Source organism: Magnolia sinica, chromosome 8 (genome assembly GCF_029962835.1).
Source record: "Magnolia sinica isolate HGM2019 chromosome 8, MsV1, whole genome shotgun sequence".
NCBI classification, from domain to species: domain Eukaryota; kingdom Viridiplantae; phylum Streptophyta; class Magnoliopsida; order Magnoliales; family Magnoliaceae; genus Magnolia; species Magnolia sinica.
In genome coordinates, this window is record NC_080580.1 from 65,427,042 (window position 1) to 65,452,028 (window position 24,987).

General features: G+C 37.6%; 2 long non-coding RNA genes across 2 annotated transcripts; both read right to left on the reverse strand.

Moving 5' to 3' along the window:
- Positions 1-724: 724 nt before the first annotated feature.
- Positions 725-1,745, reverse strand: LOC131254030 (uncharacterized). The gene is made up of 2 exons (XR_009175444.1): positions 1,561-1,745; positions 725-1,398 (listed from the first exon to the last, which is right to left on the reverse strand). It is a non-coding gene; the product is annotated as an uncharacterized LOC131254030 (long non-coding RNA).
- Positions 1,746-1,831: 86 nt separating this feature from the next.
- On the reverse strand, positions 1,832-9,424 carry LOC131253384 (uncharacterized). Its single transcript, XR_009175134.1, has 3 exons — positions 9,235-9,424; positions 4,894-4,925; positions 1,832-2,098 (listed from the first exon to the last, which is right to left on the reverse strand). It is a non-coding gene; the product is annotated as an uncharacterized LOC131253384 (long non-coding RNA).
- Between the last annotated feature and the right edge of the window lie 15,563 nt (positions 9,425-24,987).

Below are 24,987 nucleotides of genomic sequence, written 5' to 3' on the forward strand. Positions count from 1 at the left end.
AACCCCAGCCTAACCCATTATTTAAATGGACAAATATCTAGCTCAAACCCAACCCACTACCCAATTAGTTTGGCTTGAACCCACCTCAAAGGAAGGTAAGGTCTGTTAACACGGAGGCAAATTAGATCTAGGCCTGTCAATGGGTCTATATTTTGCCCAAGTCCAACCCATTCAAGTTGGGACTCAAACCTAGAGGCCAATCTGGCATGTTCCTTCCTAATGCGAGGTACAATTTCTACAAGGAAAATAAATAGCAACCAAAGTTCAAAAGTGAAGTGGTTTCTGAATCTTTACCTTCGTTAATTATTTCATACCTGGTTGCCTTCATGCTCTTTGGTAGCGCCACAGGAAAATAAAAAGAAAAAGAAAAGAAAAAAGTAAAAAACAACAGTAATTGTAACTAATTGCTTTGACAAACAGTTAATGGCCTAAAAGTGGCTATGTTGCATCAAACTAGCATTCATTTTCAGGTATATATATATATATATAAAGAATCAGGCCACAGGCAGTCAGATGTTTATCTATCTACCTCCATTACAACAATTTATAACAGTGTGCATACCTTCCAATCACGGGCCAGCCCAACAGGAGTTTTCCCATATGCAATAGAGAAGTTGAGCATTTTTACTCTTCATCTCTGAAAAGCAAATGCATCCTGAAATAAGCACGCATATATATAATTAAAAAAGACAAAAAAGAAGAAGAAGAAATGATTACCAAGAAATAAGTTAAGCAGCATAACCTAGTTAAAATATGTTCACGAATATTTTCAAACTTTGCAGGTGTGTTTGGATGGACTATTTGAATTCAGATGACAATAACTATTAGTCTCATATAGCGTGGCTCCCGATTGCAACTATCTTACTTGGAGTTGGACTTAAGAGACCGATAACTAGTACTACAATTTCAGAGTTACTTCCTCATCACTTTTTTCTAATTCATGAGGCACTGTTCATGATTATCTTATTATTTCATATTAACTCTATATTCCTAGTTTCATTGTCTTCTTTTTTTGTTTCCTTTTCATAAGATCAGTGCAATGAGAAGTTTTCTGTATATTTACCTTTGATAGAGGAACTGGAGGTTTGTCTCCCCCGGGTTGACAGTACCATTCAAGCAGCACCATTTTTCCCTCTGCAGCCTTGGGAATATGTGGGTATTCATTGCCATCCTTGAATGGAAATCCCCACCAGCCTTGAAGGCATTCAACATGCTCTGACAGTTTGCAAGATGCACAAAGATCCAAAGCTCCAGATATATGATAAAGTTTGTTTCCATAATCAGATCTAATGTGGCAATTTTAAAATTCACTAATCGCCTCGCCGACTCAGCTAAGTAAGCCTGGCTTGGTTGAGCTCCAAGTACCAGCCTAAACTCAAATCTTATATGAAAAGGGCCCTGCGGATCAATTTTTATATAATTGATGAGCTTGCAACTGACTTGGCTAAATTATACTCAGAAATCAAGAAACAATTTGAGTCTATAATGCCAATTACTATCACATGATTTAGTCCACAAATGAAAACACAGAGGACAATAAAGAGCGAAATGGGTGTTTACTGCAGGTGAAGAATACATCCTGCAACTGAGAGCAAATGCTACCAGGGCACTGGGTTATCAATGAAATATTCTCTGCTCCTCTGATATCTTGAATTTATGAAGGACAGAACCAAAACCTGACAAGAGAAGCATAGTAGTACAAACAATGCCAAGCTTCCATAGAAAAATATGAAAGATACATGAGACTCGGAGAAAACAACAATCCCCACCATGTCTCCTCCATTAAATATAAATATAAATATAAACACTTGGCATATCATTACATAAAATATTGGCTCATACATATATAGAGCACAAAATGAGGTATCCATTTAAATAGAAAGACATTGAGGATATGTTTGGGTGTACGTAGAAACTAGAGATGTAGGAGGAAGGATGCTTTCTACCAAATAATATCATTTGTCTCAGATCCCAAGTGATGTGCAATGGATATGATTTGGGGTACATAATGTAGTTCTGGGTTATCACAAAGCCACAAACGCTCAGCAGAATTGAATATCTGTCTCTGTTTCTTGTTTGTCTCTGCTGCATGATGAGCCTGAGTTTGGTGATTAGCTTCTAGTTTTGAACTACATATATTCTAAATTCAAGGGTCCATTTGGATACACTATCAAATTTAATGAAATTGTAAGCATGATGAAGCGGAAGTAACCAAATTGAAGGATCCTTTCTTAGCATTAATATTGGATAGTTAAAAAAATGCCCATTAGTCTTACTTCCACAAACAAGCCTTACACCCTTCCCATATGGTTTGTACATAGCCATAAAAAGTCCAATCAATCACTACTTTTGGTGATGATCCAATTGGATTTGTATAGGCCCACACTCCAGTTGGATGACTGATTTCGGTCCGATCTTCCACCAGCCAGCTGTGACCTGAACGGCCCATCTTAGGATCCCCTTTTGACAGATGGGTGGCTTGTATGTGTCATGAGGCCTGTGTTTCAGTTACCGAAGCTGTATATTTGATCATATCCATTGGATCTCTGGTTTTTGTCTTGGCTGAATGTGGATCATTGCTGCACTTATTTCCTCAATAGCACATGCTGCACACATATTGAAGGGTTACGATTTTCCCATATGGGGTGGGACATGGGCCATCGCAAAGTGGATCCAGGCATATGTTTGGACCACTAAACCTAGGGATCCCACTTGTACAAAGTGAAAACTTAACCATACTTGAAAACCTGAGCTTACTATAAATCTCTTTCCTAGATGAATAATGCTACAAGAAAGTAAAACAAGGCCTAATGTGCAGCAATGTGCAGCAATGAATCCAAGTGTAGAAGTATTTGAGAAATATTGGCCTTTTTGTTATAGTTAGGGGTGTACATCGAGTCGAACCAAGTCGAGCTGGCCTCGGCTTGACTTGGCTCGGCCACTAGCTGACCTCAGCTCGAACTCGGCTCGGCTCGGTCCTCGAGCTTGACTAGCCAGCTCGGCTCAGTTCAGTTCGGTCAGCAGCTCGGGCCAGTTCGAGCCAAGATCAAGCTGAGTTTGCCATTGCAGCATTTCTACAAACACCTGGACTGCACCTTCAAAATCCCTCTGTATGTGAAACAGAAGCAATAGTTTTACAGGTATTTTATCAAACACCTTCTAAGCAACATAAAAACCAAGAAAAAAAGGGTATTTGTTTCATGTACATACCTTCCTTGCCACCAGCCACACTTCGTTGAGTCATTTTATCAAACACTTGGTGAGCAACATCAATGGCAAAGTAACCGAGTCTCCGAACTGGTTCGATCCAAGTTCAATTCGAGCTGGATTCGATCCGAGTCGAATCGAGCTAGGGACTGCTTGAACTCATTTTCGAGCTAAAAAAATTAGCTCAACTCGGCTCGAACTCAGCTTCAAATCGAGCTTTTTCGAGTCAAGTCGAGCGAGCTAACCGAGCTAGCTTGGTTTGTGTACACCCCTAGTTATAGGTAGGTAAGTTGGAATTGAACCCACAACCTCAAGGTCGCACATGAATAACCCCCATTGGAGCTATGGGCCCAACCCCAATTACACAAATGGTTTGTTGGACCTCAAATCAAACAACCAAATGATTTGCAAAAAAATAAAAAAGAATGGGAGTCATGAAATACTCAATAATGTTATTCCTCATGCCCCAACACAAAACATCCAATTCAAAAGGCTTACCGACAAGAGAAATAAAGCACAAACCTGCTACCCACAACCGTCCAGTCTCAGTATAGATATTTAAAGAACAATGAGCACACCCCAGAAATGTGACTTCCATGTGGCCACAAGAAATCAACATCATCAGGAGCTACCTCATAAATGTAAAGATGAAAACATCTTCTTCTTCTTTTCAAAGATAAAGCTGAAAACACCTTCTAAAAATAGAATTGAGAAATCTAAAGAGAAAAGGAATATTAGAATGTCATAGCCATGTGAAAGTCAAAATATGTTCATTGCATTTCGAGGACTAGTTGCTGTCAACTAGGCCTCGTATAAGGATCTAGACTAAGAGGTACCAGCAACAACCATCATGATGAGTAGTTCAAAGACTGAAACAATAGCAGAAAGAAGTGCCAGAAATGTCCATTCTATTTTATGACATTTAATGGCAGACGTGGTGGTTGATGTGTGGGGCGTTGGGGGCCCACCTTGATTTGAGTGTCGTATGTCCATCTCGTCCATCATTTTTTTTCGGCTCCTTCTATGGCATGGTCCAAAAAGTGAAGTAGATCCAAGGCCCAAGTGGGACAATATAGTAGGGATTGGATACCCACCATTAATAACTTCATGTGGGCCACAAGTTTTGGCTCAACCCGATATTTGTGTTTTCCCTTCATCAAGGACTGTGTGGCCTTATAAACAGGTTGGATGGCAAATAATATTGCGATGGGCCCTAGGAAGGTTTCAATGGTGGGTGTCATTGTCCAACTATTTCCTGTGGTGTGGTCCACTTGAGCTTCAGATCTACTTTATTTTTGAATTCATGCTGTTAAATAAGCTGGCAGAAATGATGGACAATGTGGATACCATGTTGGGCCCCTCAACGCCCAACACATCACCACACTATTGCTGGCGTGGGCAACACCACTTAATCAGTGTGGGCCTTCTTTGTGCTTTTCTCAGGTGGGTGTCCACTAGCACTTTGATGATCGAAGGTCGCACTGAACCCACAACAAAAACATCTTGGGTCAGTTGACCCATAGGCCAGCCTAGAGTAAACCTAGCCTAGGCACATTAATGTGTCTATATTACAGGCCCAAGCCTAACCCATTTAGGCCGGAGCTTAAAACCCACAAGCCAATCTGGCCTCTCTTCATTGCTTAATGCATGATAACTACTAAGAAAAATTCATAAATTATTTCATACCTCACGTCTTCATGTTCTTCGGTAGCACAACACTGAAAAAAGAAACAAAGAAAAGAACTCAGCATGCAGTACCAAGTACATACATTTGCTCATATATCCATCCAGACAAGCTAGAATACCTATAGAGCTATAAAGCCACACTAAAAGTACTTCAGTTTCAACGTTTGAATTTCCTTTGAAAGTGAATAGTACAGCCATTGAGTTTAAATTTTAAGTCAGGTCCCTTGATCAAATCATGCCTTTATCCGTCCACCGCAAAAGCCAGAATATGCCATTTTAAATAGAGAAACCCACCTCAAAGGGCCATCCCGTCCACCGCAAACACGTCCAACGAGTGGCCATGGATTGTCAATAACGCTTCACGGATATTTAACCCTACATCAGAAACCCAAACAAGCAAAAATGTTGTGTTGGCATGTCATTTATAATGAGGGTATAAGGTACTCGGACCTGTGCACCCATTGACATCCCTAATGCAGGATGACCTAAAAGTCTCTTCAAATGTTCCTAGGTGAAGATTTTGCTTGTCTTCTATCGACCATACAAGGTGAGAAACATCGTATAAACGGTTTGAATCATTCAAAGACAACCAAAATTCAAAGCCTAAACTCTCATACATGTTTAAAAACTAGGCAATTGGGATCATTGATCGGCCACATCAACTCATCTCAACCCTCTCTAAAAAGTGGAACCTCAATACCACCTTCATGTGCAACAGGTTTATAGGTGCAATTCTACATTGTTCCTGGTGGGGTGGCCCAGCTCGGTGTTTTGTTGGGTGATGTTTTGTATGGTACGGTGAAACATCATACCAACGTTGAGATGAAATTTGTCTAATGAGTAGCTTGGATTCACTTACATCTTTTCTATGTAAGTATTTCCTAGAAGCATGTTGGGGACCCATAGACTGGTCCGATCTAGACCTAGGCCCGTTAGTGGGCTATATTACAGTTACGTTGGGTCTCATTTGATTTCCTACACAAGTGGCGCATTGTCTTGAAAGATGGCGTGGTAGAAAAAATTATACCTTGTTCTAAATGGTAAGTTCTCGACAAAGTCCACCTGTGGTTGGCAAGTAGAGCATCAGGCTCTGTATGGTCCAGCATGTCGCTGCCATCCACTGCATTCATCAGGAGTGCACCTCGACTTTGCGCCCCGGGACAAAAATCAATGTGATCCACAACACAGGTGGGCCACACGAGTAATAATATTAGATGCAATGTATCATATTGGGAGTGCATTGTAATAATTTATACATTATCATGATGCATTCAGACAATATTTTGAACCTTCATTTTAATAGAAACCCCTCTCTACTTCTAGACCTAAGGCTTCATAGCAATAATTTCTGAAAACTAGACCAACCAAAATACTTCATCAGTCTCCGCCGGTACTCTCAACACCCATTAGTCAAGCTGAACAAATTGAAATTGTTCATCCTTCTGTTAAAACACCCATTCTGTTAAACATACAATTTCCATTGAAGCAATGAGTAACCTAATATCTAGCTATCAAGGGAGGACTACATTCTATTCACACGAAATGACTAAGGCTTCATAGAAATAATTTCTGAAAACTAGATCAACCAAAATCCTTCATCAGTCTCTGCCAGTACTCTCAACACCCATTAGTCTACCTGAACAAATCGAAATTGTTCATCCTGCTGTTAAAACACCCATTCTGTTAAACATATAATTTCCATTCGAGCAATGAGTAGCCTAATATCTAGCTATCAAGGGAGGACTACATTCTATTCACACGAAATGACCAAGCAAAAAGGACATCCACTAAAACCACATCAATGGATATAGAAAAGGACAATTTCAATAATTAAAGCAGCAATAGATATCAGTATAGCTTGGTTAACGCCGAAAAATAAATTAATTAAAAATAACTCATCAAAGAATTTTTCTTTAAAAAATAAGAAGGAGATTAGAGATGAAGTAAATCCAATGACAACACCTGTACACAGAGATGTCAGTAATGTTGAGAAAAAGATACAACCCCACATGATCTCATAAGGACCTGTAAAGAAATGGAGTTGGAAGAAAATGAACAATTATTGGTGCATATTTAATTGCACAACTTAGATTAGCAACATTCTATTATTGTTATTCTAGTTTTAATTTATTCGACTATTCCATGGTGATTCCCATAAACCACATTAGATATGTGTCCTTTATAGTTAAAAATGAATTGGATTGATTAGACCAGGAAAAAAAACTTCAAGAGGAATTCCAATGAAACTAGGCCTTGATAATGTATTGAATAATTTTGAAGGAGAGGTAAGAGGCAAAGTTTAGAAAGATATTCCGGTTTCCAATCAAAACCTTAAAGGTATCTGGAGGTATGTTGACAATCTTATTTTAGAGATTTTCAAACATTGCTAGATTGTTGTTAACCTTCCTTCTCATTCTAGTGACCAAAGGTATCTAGAGGTACGTTGACAATCTTATTTACATTTATGGATCCTTTCTGTTAAGGTTTTGAAGTTAGCAAGAGCTTGGCATGTGGACATTCTTTTCAGCCCCAGAGGTTGCCTTCTATGGATCCTTCTCAACAGGAGCGCCCTGTTGTATCCAATTGGCAAGTGAACTGTAGAAGGAACAGTTAGGACAATGGATTAAAACTCACAACAATTGGATGGTCGAAGCCTTGAATCACTGAGATTTTTGGCAGAGATGATCCACAAGATGGCCCACCAGATCAACAGTCCTGATCGGCCCATGTTTGCCACTTGCACCATGCAGTACTTGTGCATTGCACCACATAAAAGAATCCTTCAAGGAAAATACGACCATGAACTCGGATAACTTTTGAGGCGTTAGCTGCTGTTTATGCATGTGTTGTGTATGTATAGCCAAATTGGTTTTAAAAAATGGGTGGGCAGAGCTGATCCACTGAGATTTTTGGCAGAGCTGATCCACAAGATGGCCCACCAGATCAACAGTCCTGATCGGCCCATGTTTGCCACTTGCACCATGCAGTACTTGTACATTGCACCACATACAAGAATCCTTCAAGGAAAATACGACTATGAACTCGGATAACTTTTGAGGCAATAGCTGCTGTTTATGCATGTGTTGTGTATGTATATAGCCAAATTGGTTTTAAAAAATGGGTGGGCAGCACATGCATGCCTGAGACTGAATGTGGTTGTGCATGCCTCTCTTGTGCATGTGAGGGCATGTGCATACATGTGACTGAATGTGGTTGTGCATACCTCTCTTGTGAATGTGCGGGCACATGCATGTTAGGAAGCATTCCATAGCTAAGGAGAAAAGATCAGCATTTTCTTCCTCACACTAAGATTTGAATCCAAGGGAAGAATATTAGAAAAAGAAAATAAAAATTGAGTAGAATCTATAACTCTAAAGAAAGACGGGAAATACTGTTAAAAACAAAGTTGAAGAATAGAATCATCCAGAAATGCTAGCCAACTCCCTGACAGATTGAAGAATAGAATCTCTAGGTATTTGATTTAATCCATGCATCATAACTGTAGAAATAGCTGGTGTAGGTGATGTATTCCAGTCTGAAGTCACATACTAAGACATCATTCCAAATATCTTGTAGGGAGTTTGCCTCTAAATCACATAGAGGAAGCATAGTTCTCAATGGCTTTACATTTTTACATAGGTTTCCTTTGAAAATGCTCACCATTCAATGTGTGCCTAGAAAACAGATGATTAAATCTGTTGTTGAGCCAGGGAAATAAGCATAATGCATGATTGATCGAATACTAGATTGGAATGAGAAGCAAACCACCACTGGTTACATTACCTATGAACAGTATCAGAATCGTCAGGTAAAAGAGGAACTGGAACTGTAAATCTCATGGGAGATACAACATCCAATGAAAATAGGCTAAAGATTCTATATCTAGGATCTTTCAAACCGGTGGATTTTTTGGCACAAGGGACATCCATGTAAATGAGGGAACCTCAGTTTTAAATAATAATAATAAAAATAGTCAACAAAACTAATGTATATCATGCAGTGAAAACATCTAAAGACCAACTTACAACACATCATAGCATGTAACAGACAATTTGCAACTACAAAATAAAACAGTTCAACTTACTATACAACACATGGGTTGAGAGTCAATACAACACATTTGAGTTACCAATCATACAAAGTGGGCCCCCAAGGTTCAATGATCCAAACCATCGATATGATGGGTATCACAACACACCAAACATTTGCAACTGTTATTGAATTGTAAAAACCATAAGCCAGGTTGTTTGCAGGGGCCACCACTTTTTAAGCCATCCAATCCATTCATATTATGCACCCCACCATTATTAATAGACAAAAAAAACAACGAAACTGAAATACCTTCAACTCAGCTCCATACTTCTAGTCTTGAGCAAACCCATACCATGGTATGTTCAAAAGTACATTCCCTTAAGAAGCACCATGAGAAATTGTAGTGGTCAAAAGCAAGCAAGCAATAACAGATTCTATTTACTTGGTGGTAGAAATTGAGGAAATGTATAGATCAGCTTCAATATATCATAACAGTGAAACTTGGGAGGGCTTTCATAAAGAGAATTAAAAAGCATAACTTGCAGAAGTTAGCAATATAGACATAATGATACATGTCACCTTTTTATTTAACTTGGTTGGTGGCAGAAACCGAAGAGATGTGAAGATTGGCTTCAATAGTGAAACTTGGGAGGCTTTCATAAAGAGAATTAAAATGCATCAGCTTGCAAAAGTTAACGAAACTCGAGAAAATTGAAAGCAGTTAACGTATTGAAAGGGACAATACCTAACTTAATCCATGAGTACCAAATTTGCATCAAAAAAGGATTTTTACTCCGCCATGTTGTATATGTAAAACCCACTCCATCCATCAAGTGTGTGTGTGTCTTCGTTAATGCAAAACTTGAACTCTCCTCCTACAAATAAAAATCCTCTTCAGCCTCATACCCTCTTTGATGCCTTCATAAGAAAAAATAGGTAGGTTTGGCCATGAGAAAGAGCGGGGGGTTATCAAGAGGAAGTTGGGCTCTATCTTGGCCACTTTGATCCACTATTGATGTATACCACAATCGTCTTACTCGAATTCTAATATTTTTCCCCTAGGCACTTTAACAATAGAAGTTTAGATTGGAATATAAGGATCAAAGGCTTTGATTAGATTGTCTTTTGGTATTCTTCTTATCAATTTATTTCTTAATAGTTTAAATTTCCTCAGTGTTTGATTCTAGCACAAAATCCTATTGTAGATGATGCATAACATTTGTCTATTTTAAATGATGCCCCAATATTTTCAGCTAGCTAGAAAAACATTTTGTTATGATCGACGGTTATTACTTTGATTCCACGGGTTCAACCCTTATGTAAAGTGTTTTGTGATTTTTCCTATTGAAGACAGTCCAATAAAAAGGATGTCATGTGCACACTCATATTGTCTAGGAGACTGATGTGGTGTGATTACATTCCCTATTCAATGGTGGTGTGAGGCTTCCATCTATCTTCCTTCTCTGTTCCTTTCTATCCAAAAGAGGTATTTTCCCAAAAACTTCATCTATCTTCTTCCCTTCCTATCTAAAACTATCCAAATCATCTTTTTCTTTAACTTTTCGTCATTCAACTTCAACCCTAATCAAAATTAACCATTGAGGACCCCAAAATCCCGAACTTCCCAAAACCTTAATTTTCCTCTACTAATACCTAAATCCATCAATCCCCTTAACCAATTCACCAAATTTATTCCTAATTTCATCTTTTCCAAAATTCTAAAAAACCCTAATTCCAAAATTCCCAATTTTCATGAACCTTAATTTTCCAAATTTCAGATTTTTCCCTTCCTAACCCTAATTATAAAACCTACAAATCAATCCCTTGACTGTGGAACGTGCCTATGTTAAATTGAAAGTTCTATTATTACATCGGGCCTAATTTTAATTGATTTATGTGATTTCTTAGCACACGGGCATGTGATTTAGGTTAAATCATATTTTATTTCCTATTATTTACTCTTAATTATGTGGTGGGTTAAACATCTTTTGTTAATTGAATTACTTTATTGATTCATTCATAATCCCCATGTTGCATGCTAGGATTAAATCATGTGTCCTATATCACCAACCCTTTTGTCAATGAAGATAGATAATGAAATTAAGGGTCAAGATTTCAAGAGTCTCAAAATGTGAGGGGAGGGGAATCGAACTCATGTCTATGGGGAGCAAACCCACGATCAAAGTTGTTCACCCTAACTTGTGACAGGTAATCCACAGTGAGGGGAATAGAACTCATTTCCATGGGGAGAAAACCCTCGATCAAAGTCGTTCACCCAAACTCTTGACAAGTAAATCATGTGTCCTATATCACCAACCCTTTTGTCAATGAAGATAGATAATGAAATTGAGGGTCAAGATTTCAAGAGTCTCAAAATGTGAGGGGAGGGGAATAGAACTCATTTCCATGGGGAGAAAACCCTCGATCAAAGTCGTTCACCCAAACTCGTGAAAGCTAATACACAGGGAGGGGAATTGAAATCGTGTCCGTGGGGAGCAAAGCAAACCCACGACCAAAACTCGTGAAAGCTAATACATGGGGAGGGGAATTGAAATCATGTCCGTGGGGAGCAAACCCACGACCAAAGCCGTTCACCCAAATTCATGATAGGTAATCCACGGGGAGGGAAATTTAACTCGTATTTGCGGAGAGCAAACCCATGAAAAAAGCCATTCACCCAAACTCGTGACATCCACATGGAGGGGAATCGAACTCATGTTTATGGGAAGCAAACCCACGACTAAAGCTGTTTGCCCAAACTCGTGATGGGTAATCCACGAGGAGGGGAATCGAACTCATGTCTGTGGGGAGTAAATTCACGATCAAAGTTGTTCGCCCAAACTCTTGACGAGTAATCCATAGGGATGGGAATCGAACTCGCGTCTGTGGGGAGCAAATCCACGACCAAAGTCGTTCGCCCAAACTCGTAACAGGTAATCCACAGGGAGGGGAATCAAACTCGTGTTTATGGGGAGCAAACCCACAACCAAAGTTGTTCGCCCAAACTCCTAACAAGTAATCCACGAGGAGGGGAATCAAACTCGTGTTTGTGAGGAACAAACCCACGACCAAAGTCGTTCGCCCAAACTCATGACGGGTTTTGGGAAGTGAAACCTCACATCATTCGAATCCTTAGATCTAAGTAAAATGAGAAAAAATGATTGGGTAGGTATATCCTTGAGTATGGATTTGACTATCCTTCTATTGGAGGTGAATGAAATTTGGCATTTAGTGAAGTTGTGTATTGTGTGCTTAGGATGTAATTAGCTATATGTGTAAATTATCAAACCTTACTAAGATCAAGACTATCCTAAAATAAGAAAGACTCTTAACATGAAGATTAGTTTCTCTCAAATTAAAACATCATTATAAATGGTATTCTCAAATAATTTTATTTTTTTTTAGAGATCAGGAAGTTAATCTGTATATGGAGTTTCATTGATTGGTAAAAGATTATTCCAAAAAAAAATAAAAAAATGGAGCATTAATTAGTTTTCACCTACTTGGAAATCTTGCTTAAGAACCCCATATTTTGTTTAGATTCTTCTTACTTTTTTACGTATCTTTCTCTTTTTTTTTCTTTTTTTTTTAATTGTTCTTACTTCTTTTCATTTTAAATTTGCCTAAGTAAAACTTGAAACATCTCTTCCAAAAAAGCAATCTCCACAAAGTTTTCCCCACCTTTCTCACCCCTCCTGAATGCCCAGACCACAAAAGGTCCACAATAGAATTCAGCTTCACCTAAGCTTGTATGGAGAGCATTGAGAAAGTAGTCCCACACGTTTTAAGCAAACATGTAGTGAATGAAGAGGTGATCAATTGACTCCACATCTCCCATACACATTATACATATGCTAGGAAGGATAAGTGATCTTGTTTGCAAATATTATTGATTGTCAGCACCCTCTTTCTTCCCATAAGTCAAGTGAACATTGCCATCCTTGGTGGAACTTTTTATGACCATATAAAAAAGAATAGGTGTTAAATGAGTATTTCTCCCATAGTTTCTTTGATTTTACAACCCTTCATTGGTAAATCCTCACATTTTCACTTAATATCTCACATAAATTTTGACGTATTCCTATTCCATGGTAGAGGCTCATAATCACCATCTAAGGTCATCCAGCATAAAGGTTATACACGATATTTCTTTGATGATAAATAGTGTCTTGAAATTAGGAGTTGTAATGAAAGGGTTTTTACCCATTAACAATTAAAAGGCACTATCACTGTACATACTATATCACCTATTGGATTTTTGACAGACCTCATGGATATATTCATGTATTTCTTCATACATCTTGTTCATTGAAATTAGCCTCCAAACATCTATCACAATGACCAATTAAAATGCCCTATCATTGTATATACTGTATTGTCTATTGCAATTTTTGGTAGACCTCATGGATATATTCATATATCTCTTCATACATCTCATTCATTGAAATTAGCCTCCATTTAAAAACATCCATCACAGTGAACAATGAATGCCCTATAAAGGGTGAAAGCTTGGAAGAAGCATTTAATTGAATAAATTTTCAAATCATATGGCAACTAACATAGGCTATAAAACATTTGCTTCAAGTGTTGAAGATGGGCCTTAACATATCAATTGACTTGGATCACTAAAAACGGACTCAATAATAAAGAGGTGTTGGGATCACTAAAATGATGCAAATAAAGGGTTTAGAACACCTAAAACATGCCCAATAATATGAAGGGTAAGGATCACTTCAAACGGTACAAGTATTTCAAAAGGTTGGTCCAATTGGATCACTTCAAATGGCAAAGCATTTCCACTGGTTTAGACCAATCCTACAAACGGTTTGGTTAGTGAAAATGGGACCCATCCTACAAATACTTTGTATCAATTAGAAGCAATTTGGTGATTAATGGTTTCGATCACTACAAAGGGAGCTAATCAAACCAAAGGTTTCTACAACTAAAATCGGAATGAGAGAAATTAAAGGTTTTATAATAATTGTAAATGAGCTAATTGTGAATGACTCATGCACTCAATTATATCAAATGGGCAAAAACATAATTCTAAATCCAGCAAGTGGTATGTCACAATGGACTATGTGGATTACTAAACATATGCCTTAACACATAGATGGTTTGGATAACTAGGAACCAACTGGTGACATTCGTAGTTTAGATCACTAAATGCAAGCCCAATCATAAAATAAATAAATTTAAACCACTGATTAAGGGCTTAAACCTACAGAGGGGAAGAATCATGAAAAATTGGCCTAATCATACCAAGGTGAGAATTACTAAATACAGTGCCAATCATATGAAAATTTTCGATCATTGAGAACGAGTCAATTGTGGATGGCCCATTTAACAAGCCACCCAAATAGGAAAAATGATAACTCAACAGTATATAACTAACAAATTGATAGTAAAAAAATCTTAAACAAATCTCATACAATCGTCAATCATCAAACATCAAAATATGCTAAGGATAGACTCCATCGCTAACTATTTTAGTGCATGTGACGTTTACCAGCAGCTATAAAACATCAACATACATTAGATTGCTAAACAAGAGCCTTTGAATATCAATTAGCTTAGATTGATGAAAATGGCCTCAATAATATGAAGCGTATGGATCAACAAAATGACCCCAATTATATAAAGGGTTTGGATCACTTAAAAAGAGCCAGTAATATGAAAGATTTGGGTCACCCCAAACAACCCAAGCATTTCAAAAGGTTAGACCAATTGGATCACTTCAGATGGCCAAAGCATTTAAAAAAGGTAGACCAATCTAATAAATGGTTTGGTCAACGAAACTAGGACCATTGTTATAAATTGTTCGTGTAAATAGAAGTGCACCGAGTGATTAACGATTTGAGTCACAGCAAGCAAACCCAACCATAAGAATGGTTCCTACCAATAAAACTAGAACATGAAATATTAATTGTTAGGATAATTGAAAATGGACCATTGTACATGACTCATGCACTCAATTATCTTAGACAAATGAAAACAGAATTACAGATCCATAAATGGCGAAGTAATAAATAGTTTTTGTCACTATAAAAGGACCCAATCATAAGAAAGGCTTCTACCAATAAAACTGGAACAAGAGATATTAATGGGATGGATAATTGAAAATAGACCCATTGTGCATGACTCATATACTAAGTTGTCTCAAATGGGTCAAAATGCAATTTTAGATCCACCAATGGTTATGTCTAACTATTTGGATCACTAAGCATAAGCCTCGGCATATTCATGGCTGACATTAGTGGCATATCAATCCAACCAATACAAGCTATCAAACATTTGCTTGGATTGTTGAATATGAGCCTTAAAATATCAATTAGTTTCCCAATCGCTAAATCCTATAAACGATTTGGATTATTGTAAAAGAACGCAACCATATTGGCAATTTGGATAGCCAACCATGAGAATGGTTTGAATTTAATAAAATAAGCCAACTCATATAACAATGGACCATTCAAATTGGACCAAATTCTGCAAATAGTTTGCATCATTAAAAATTGTCCACATGATATTTGATAGATTAGATCACAAAAAATAAACCCATGTAACCGACTATTGTACTAAAGCCACTAAATAGAGAAGTCGTCATCTACATCCCCCAAGGGCCACCGAATCACATCAAATAAATGGATGATTTAATCTAGTGTAACATCAAAAAAATTATAATGTACAAGTACCACTAATAGCTAGATAATCAAATGTAACATTATCATAGAAACTATTCCCCTCCATAGAAATGAAAATCTATTCACGTAATTCAACTAACGTAACTCCAAAGTAGTTGACTAAAACTAGCAAATCATCGAAACAAGCAGAGACAAAAAGCATGATGGAAAAGTATCAAAAAACAGAAAATATATATATACTGAACCATCACATATGGTAACTACATGGTATCATAAGTATAAGGGAATAACAGAGTTTCCACATATCAACCCCCAATATAATCAAATAAGATCCCTAAAATTCAAAACAATAATTTCATGATCATTTAATAACTAGAAAAGGTGTTAATAAAATTCTCACTTGTAGAAGAATTAAAACCTTCATGTATATGATAGAAACCAACAACCTTCAACATTCTCTAATAAGTCTAACAAAACGCTTGAATGCAAAGAAGCTGAAAACACACTCACAAAAAAGGTGTGATTAAAACAATCGATAAGGCGTGAGACAAAAGAAAAGCCTAATTGAGTTCTTTTAAACATATACCAAGGATAAAAGAAAAATTGGCATAAACCGGTGCCTATAACTAGATGAAAAAGTAACAAATTTCATTGGGAACATGCAAATAAAAAGGATTCCTTAGGAAACAAAGTGCATTTTGTCCTATGATCTATTTATAAACATATCACTATAACCTAAAAAAATATAGATAATATGACAAGCTAGCTCCCTCATATTGCAAATTGCTAACTTCGAGCATGAAAAGTTTTAATAGAGAAAAAGTTGCATTCATTCCTAACTACTAATAAACTAATCACTAGTTTACCAAGCTAGTTCCCTCAAGTAGTAGATTTGCTAAGTTGACTCAGAGCTTGCAAAGATCATCCAACATGCTAAAAAAATTGCCCAACCAATTTATTAAAAAAAAAGAAAGAAAAAAAAAAAAAAAAAGGAGGAGAAGTGACAACCGCGTTTGACTTCTTTTTTTTTTTTTTTTTTTTTACACATGCACACACACCACCACACACTCATGCCGTAGTAGGATTTCACCACCTGTGGGTACTCGAACCCTCAACCAGGTGTTGAAACTCCAGAGAATCTACCACCGGAGTAAGAGTAAGGACCCCCTCTTAGTTTGACTTTATGTAAACTATGAGTCAGACAAATCAAGGATGATTCAAAGATTGTTCAAGGGAGAGATGACGATGAAAGTAATTAAATAGCAATTATTTGTAATCATTGTTGATGCAAGAATCTGGACCACCCTCTTCAAACCTTCGAGCACCTGCACAAGGGAAGAGCAGAGGAGACCCTGGCTGGAGCAGGAGACCCTCCGATGCCAAAGTCAGGCAAGGAATCTGGGTCTAGTCGTGTTGAGGGGTTTAGGGTGAAAGATTCTGCATAACTTTTCAGTGTGGGTAGATCCTTTATTTATAGTGTATGTAAGACGGCGTAGTCCATAATCTCAAGCACGATCTTAGCCGTTAGGCAAGATGTGCATGAGTGGTGAATGTTGGCAGCTACCCTGGAATTACGCGGTGGACAGTTATGCGCAGGTGATGGATGCCGACAGTTATCCTGGAGTTGCACATACCCAAGGTAAGTCGGTATAGAGAATGTTTGTGTATAGTGTATGTGGTTAGTGGTGCATTTTCACACTTTTCTCCTCCTACAGTGTACTATATGCTCTATTATAATAAATATTGTGCGTTAGGGAAAGTAAGCCTAACACAACATCTTTCCCAAACTCTCCTCTTTCTTCTCTCTCAATCTTCTCCTCTTTTCTTCACATTATAATCCTCAAACCATTCTCTACTTGGTATCAAAGTATAGATCCAGGCATTCCGCATCCAACAGATTGAGAGGCGACACGTCACCTTACTGACGTTAGCAGCTGTACGGCCAATGTCAGCGTTGTACAAACACATGGACTCCGTTTGAGCTAAAAGTTTAGGGGTTTGATAGATCTTGATTTTAAAAGATTTTTTTATAATTTTTTTAAAATTTTTAGACCTCCTTTAATGGTATTTTAGGCGAAATAGAGAAATTTGAAAATCAGGCCCATCATCTGTTTTTCTTCGATCTGCCTCAAATCGGTAAGCTTTTTTTGGTTTCTTTGCTCAAGATGGACCGAAATCTTCCCCCCAAGCTACCCATGGATGATTTTTTAATTAAGATCCATGTTTGAGAGGGTTTTAACCTCAAATGGACGTGCGGCTAAGCTGTTTTTCACTCGGTTGGGCCGTTTTTGACTGAGTTTCTTGTTATTTTGGATTATTGCTATTTGTTTAAGGTTGATCTCTTATTACCTTGAAGGATTGAGTGAGATAGAGTTGTTTGAATCAATACTTCTTGGCATAGGTTTATCTCTCTTGGACTCTCCTATGGCTGACAAAGGGCCCTCATCTCTTGGCATAGGGTCTCTTGAATCTAACCCCTTGCAGATTACCTCCACTAAGTTGAATGGTGATAATTATCTTCAATGGGCACAATCTGTAAAGGTGTTCTTAGGAGCCTGTGAGAAGTTGTCATATATTTTGGATGATCCCCTAAGCTCTACAGATGTTACCTACAAGTCTTGGACAAAGGAGAATTATCAAGTTATTGCATGGTTATTGAATAGTATGGATTCCTCGAATAGCCACTCAATGATGTTTTTATCCCTGGCTAAAGTCATTTAGGATACGCTTCATGATATGTTCTCGGAATCTTAGAATTTTTCACGGGTATTCCAGCTTATTCAAGAAATTGGTCGGTTCCAACAAAACTTTGTAAAGGTATTCTTAGGAGCCCGTGAGAAATTGTCATATATTTTGGATGATCATCTAAGCTCTACAGATGTTACCTACAAGTCTTGGACAAATGAGAATTATCAAGTTATTGGATGGCTATTAAATAGTATGGATTCCTCGATTAGCCACTCAATGATGTTTTTATCCTCGGTTATAGGCATTTGGGATACGCTTCATGATATGTTCTTGGAATCTTAGAATTTTTCACGGGTATTCCAGCTTATTCAAGAAATTGGTCGGTTCCAACAAAACTCAAGATCATTAAAAGATTACTATTCAATGCTTCGTGGTATGTGGGATGAGTTGGACCTGTATCAGCTTCTTCCTTCCAAATGTAAAGAAGATCATGAACATGCCCACAAGTAGCGGGATGATACTTATATCATGCAGTTCCTAGCTCGGTTGAATTCCGATTATCTTCATGTTCAAGATTAGGTTGTTATGCAGGATCCTCTTCCTCCATTGACGACAGTATATGCCATGTGTCAGCACGCTACTGTCTCTACTCTTCCTTCTCATTCGTTTATGCCACCAGAGTGTTCGGCACATCTTGCTGGTGATTAGTCCTCTCTTGGCCTTTGGATACCATCCTTGAGTTCATGGTGCATTTTTGGTTTTAGTGGTCGTGGTAGAGGCCGCGAAAGCAATCACAGTCGTGGCGGTCGTAGTCTTCGTGGTCGTGGTGGACGTGGACGTGGACGAGAACATGATGGTTCCGGAATTTATTTACATTACGGTAGAACTAATCACACAATCGATTAATGTTGGCAGCTTCATGGTCGTCCTACGTATGCCACTATTTCTGTTGCATCTACAGTTGCTCCTGAGACACAATCTTCCACCCCGACAGCTGAGCAGTCTACTTCAGGGGAGTCTTTCATCATTTCTCGAGTTATATATGATGCCCTTATGTGGCTTTGCATTCGTGATATTCCTGAGCCATCTCACGCAGTTTCGGCCCAGTCAGGTATACTCTTCTTGTGTCATCCTCTCCTACCTCCTGGGTCATGGACTCTGAAACTTCCTCTCATATGACTTGTAAGTCTTAATTCTTTTCCTCTTATTCTCCCTCTCTTCACACTCAATATGTCACAGTCGCAGATGGAACCTAAACTCCCATCTCTGGGATTGGTTCCATCCCCCTTTCTTCTTCCTTGTCTTTGTCCTCAGTCTTGCATGTGCCTCGTTTTTCATTAAACTTATTATCTATAAGCTCTCTTTCTAAATCATCAAATTGTTCCATTACCTTATTTCCTTCTTATTATTTGTTTCAGGACCTATAAACAAATAGGGTGATTAGTGGAGGGCATGAGCGAGGAGGCGTTTATCTTCTCGATGATACACCAGTTGCCACTTCTAGTACCCTTTCTCTAGATCGAGAGTCCATGACTCGATGGCACTGCCGCTTAGGACATCCATCAATAGCTAGATTGAGAATTTTATTTCCCTCCTTATCTGTCACTAAACCGTTATGCTGTGATATTTGTGAATTATCTAAACATCATCGTGCTACGTTTCCTCCTAGCACTTCTGAGAGGAAATCTCAACCTTTTGTTCTGGTTCACTCAGATGTCTGGGGACCAGCTCTAGTTACCTCCACTTTTGGATTTATATATATTTTTACCTTTATTAATGATTATTCATGCATGATTTGGATTTATCTTTTGAAATCTAAAAGTGAAGTGTTTGATGCGTTTAAAGTGTTTTATCATGAAGTGTGCACTCAATTTCAATGTTCCATTAAAACCCTCCATTCTGATAATTGGGGGGGGAATACATGTCTACTGCCTTTTTGTCCTTCTTGCAGGAACATAGTATTTTGTCTAGGATGTCGTGTGCTCTCACTCATACCTTAACAAAATGGTATTGCGAGACGGAATAACTGTCATCTTCTTGAAGTTGCTCGCACCCTTCTGCTTGGTATGCACCTACCTATAAATTTTTAGGGTGATGCTCTTATAACTGCTACTTTTCTTATTAATCGTATACCCTCTCGTATCTTGTCTTATAAATCTTCATTTAATATATTGTATCTTCGAGTTAAGCAACTTGCTCAGTAGCGAGTTAAGATCTAAGGTAGATCCATGCCCAACCTTTTCCCTCTTAGACTTCTTTCTCTTTTCTTTCCCCAACACTTTGATCCAAGTCATGTCAAAAACTAATTAGTTTAAATCAAAGCTAACCACTAAAAAAAAATTGTTAATACTAGATTAAAGATCTAATCCTTCGATGCACACCTACATTTAAGGAAGGAATAACATTAGAGTGAGGGTTTTATCCTTTAAGATTTCCTTAATTTAAGTTAGTATGATTTAATTGCCTTTTTACATGTTTTATGTTACTATGATTCTCTCCCTGCGATCGTATAATTTTACCACCATTAATTGTCTATCCTTTGGAAATTATGATATGACTTCAATTACACGTGATCTTTATGAATTTATGTGGGGCAATGGATACAAGCCTTGCCCTTGCCTTTATTAATTTTGTTGAGTTAACCCTTGCTACTCTTCTCTTTATTGAGTTGGCCATTGCCACTCTCTTTTTTGTTGAGTTAGCCATTGCTACTCTCCTCTTTGATGAGTTGGCCATTGCCACTCTCCTCTTGTTGAGTTAGCCATTGCTACTCTCCTCTTTGTATTATTAGTCTTATGTTATCTATCTTTAAGGCTTGGGCATGTGTCTTAGTATTCCAAAACCCCCATGATTCAATTTACATTCTCTATCAATGCAAGTGATATGTTAAAGGTATCACAACTAGTGATTCAAATATTTATCATGGACGTAATGTGTTATGGGTAGCGGCCCTCTTGGTCGGCACGTAATTCCGTGGGTTGGTTGGCGTGGTGCACAATCGATATAAGTAAATCACCATGCATGTTATATCACTTCTCAGGATTAGATGTCGCAAATAATCGCTCCATGAACACATCATGTTACGTAAATTCTCCAACCATGTTGTTGTCTCGCGTTGAAATGTTTGCATAAATCCGCGTTAATATATGACACGCCAGCGAATATCCGTAGTTATGGGATGCGAGTCGAGTCGGGTTTTCTATGAATCATGTTCCACATTGTGATGACCATTTCGTATGATGAGCCGCATACACTTTGCTATGAATGCATTCATGTAGATTGGTTGCACATGCTAATACCTCTCATAGTGGTGGAGTACGTGACATATCAGAACTCTTACATTACTTTTATGAATCTCTTGAATTATTGTTAACCTTAAAGGATAACCATCACTATGAGTAGGGCGTTGACCCTCTCCAACCATAAAGATGATGCAGGTGACATACAGGTTGAGGATCCAAAAGATCAGTCCCCGATAGAAGATTTTGCTGAATGAGAATTGAAAAGTAGTTTACGATTTATTTTATTTACGCTTTCACTACGCAACTCAAATATTGTAATAAGCTCCCAATGAGAGAGCATTTGACAATTTATTTAATCATAGAATGATCAATGCAGTTAATTTTATTCTTGTGAATGATTACCATATGAATGTAAATAGATGTGACCTAGATAAGAGAAATCTCAAGGCGAGACCTTGAGACATCCACTTCTTACAGTATTAACTCCCGATTTCCTCGAACTCTGGCTGTAAAAATTCGGGATGTTACATGGTCATGTTGGCGTACTTCTTGATCAACAACCTTAACTAATTCCTCATTTTCTCCTGATTTTAAAACTTTTAGATTCTAAGGCATCCTTCCGTAGTTCTAATTTTTTGTTTATGCCCTCCGTTATCTCACCAATCAAAACTATGTCATTTGCAAACAACATACACCATAGGAACTCTTCATGCAAATGCATTATTAAATCATCTATAACTAATGCAAAAGGATACGAGCTCAATTTTTGACCCCAGGTGTAAGCCATTTGGGATCAACTTTATAAATCATGGTTGGCCAAAATATGCTACAACTAGACCCCACTCGAACAAATTTGGAGCATGTAGCATCCACCAAAGGTTGTAAAACATCAACATATTGGATTTCAAAACATTGGCCTTCCAATATCAATTTGGATCGATGGAAATGGCTGGATCCATATGAAGGGTTTGGATCACTAAACATAGGCCCAACCATATGAATGATTTGAAACATTGAATAGCGGCTCAATTAAATGAATGGTTTGGATCACCGAAAATTAGCCCAACTATATCAACTGCATGAATTGCTAAATACAAGGCCAAACATAAGAAAGGGTTTGGATCACAACAAAAAGGCCTAGCATGGATGACCATGTAGCGGGTCTCCTAAATAAAAGAAAAATCACAACTCTCAATTAAGCAGCTAAATCCATCCATTACAAAACAAGCTACATGCAACTACAAAAGATTGAAGTATTCTATGGCCAGATCAATCCACTCTTAACGATTTCTCTTCCTTTCTTTTGCGCATGTGGCATCCAAGACGATCTCTAAAACATTTGCTTGGATTGTTGAACAAGAGCTTGGGCATATTAACTGATTTGGATCATTGAAAAAGGCCTCGATAATATTAAGGGTTTGGATCACTAAAATAGCCCAAACTATATAAAGCACTTGGTTTGCTTAAAATAATCCCAATAATATGACCGAATTGGAACACTTCAAACGGCCCAAGTGATTCAAAAGGTTAGCCAAAGTGGATTACTTCAAATGGCCCAAGCAAGCATTTAAAAGGTTTGCCCAATCCTACAAACAGTTTGGTTAGAGAAAATGGGACCTATCCTATAAACAGTTTGTATCACTAGAAATGAGTTGATAGATTAACGGTTTGGATAACAATAAATGAGTCAATCATACATATGGTTTGCACCACTAAACATGGACTGAGAGAGATTAATGGTCACCCATTATGGATGACTCACTTACTAAATTGTATCAAATGGACAAAATCACAATTCATAATCGATCAAGGTTGTATCACATCAACTATGTCGAACACTAAATACATAGCTTAACATATTATTGGTTTGGAACACTAGAAATCAGCCAACCACACTAGCAGGTTAGATTTTTTTTATAAAAAAAAAAAAAAAAAAAGGCCAAGGCCCAATTGCATGAAAGGTTAGGATCATAGAACATTAGCCCAATCACATAAATGTTTAGATTACAAAATAGAGTGCCAATCATGTGAAAGGTTTCAATCATAAAAAATGAGTCAACTATGGATGACCCATGTGCCAAGTCATCCAAATAGGAAAAACTACATTCAACCACCAAACATCTATGCATTCATCATTCCTCCACTCCTAATGATTCTTTTAATCTTTTGCATGTGGTATCCAACAATGGTTATAAAACATTTGCTTGAATTATTGAACAATCACTGAAAACAGCCTTAATAATACAAAGGATTTGGATCACTAAACAAACCAAATTGTATCAAGGGTCTAGATCAGTTAAAACAAGCCCGATTATATGAATAATTTGGATCACTTCAAATAGCCCAAGCATTCTAAAGGAGTGGCCCAATAGGATTCCCAATCTTTTAAAAAATGTTAGTCCAATCTTATAAGCGGTTTGATTAGAGAAAATAGGACAAATCATATAAAAATTTATATTATTCGAAACAAGCCAAGTGATTAACGATTTGGATCACTATGAAGGAACCCAATCATGAACTGTTTGTATCACTAAAACTGTAATGTGAGATATTAATGGCTTGAATCATTGAAAATGGCCCATTGTGGATGACTCATGCACTAAGTTATCAATTGATCACATTAGTGGTTTGGGTCACAAACACCAAGCGCAATAATCCTAAATTGCTTAGTAAGGACCAAATTCTATGAGCGGATGGGATTATGGAATATTGGCCAATTCAAGAAAAGATTTGGATTACTATAGTGTTAACCATCTGAAACGTTATGATCACTGAAAATGAGCCAACTTTGGATGACACATGTACCAAGTCGGCCAAAGAGGAAAATTCCCGATTGTATGGTAAGTAACCATGAATTGATAGTTCACCAATCCTAAAAAGATCACATTCAACCATAAAAAGATTGCTAAACAACCTATTGGATTGCTAAAACATCGGCCTTTGAATATCAATTAGTTTGAATGAAGGAAAACATCATGAATCATATGAGGGTTTGAGTCACTAAACATAATCCCAAACATGAGTGTTTTGGAACATCGGATAAGGACCTAATCACATGAATGGTTTGGATCAACCCAACTTATATCAATAGGTTGGATCAATGAATATGGGGTTAGTCATAAGAAAAGGTATGGATCACCTCGAAAGGGCATAGTGTGGATGACCCGTGCACTAAGTCTTCCAAAAAGGTCAAAAAATTCTTTGGCCAAATTCCTCCACTCATAATATTTTTTTTTCCATGTGGCAACCATGAATTGATAGTTCACCAATCTAAAAGGACCACATTCAATCATAAGTCGAAGTATTCTTTAGCCAAATTCCTCCACTCATAATATTCTTTTTCATGTGGCAGCCAACATGGGCTATAAAACATCAATTTCTTGGATTCTTGAACATGGGCCTTAATTTTTAGATCACTAAAATGACCAACTATATAAAGGGTTTGGATCAGTCAAAACTATAGTGATCTATGCACTCCTCCAAATAAACAC